We start from the raw sequence: 312 nt of genomic DNA on the forward strand, positions 1-312 counted from the left end.
AAAAATAAGTAAATAAATAAATAAATAAAAAATTTTAAAAACCGAGTTAGGCCAGGCATGGTGACTCACACCTGTAATCCCAACACTTTGGGAGGCAGAGGCAAGAGGACTGTCTGAACCCAAGGGTTTGAGACTAGCCTGGGTAACTTGGCGTGAATTCGTCTCTACAATAAATTTAAAAAATTAGGTGGGCGTGATGGTGCATGCCTGTAATTCCAGGTATTGGAAGTCTGAGGTGGAAGAATCACCTGAACCCAGTAGGTCAAGCCTGCGGTGTGCCATGATCATGCTACTGCACTCCAGTCTATGTTA

The sequence above is a fragment of the Carlito syrichta genome, unplaced genomic scaffold, assembly GCF_000164805.1.
Source record: "Carlito syrichta isolate Samal-C Ts95f unplaced genomic scaffold, Tarsius_syrichta-2.0.1 Scaffold314839, whole genome shotgun sequence".
Taxonomy (NCBI): Eukaryota; Metazoa; Chordata; class Mammalia; order Primates; family Tarsiidae; genus Carlito; species Carlito syrichta.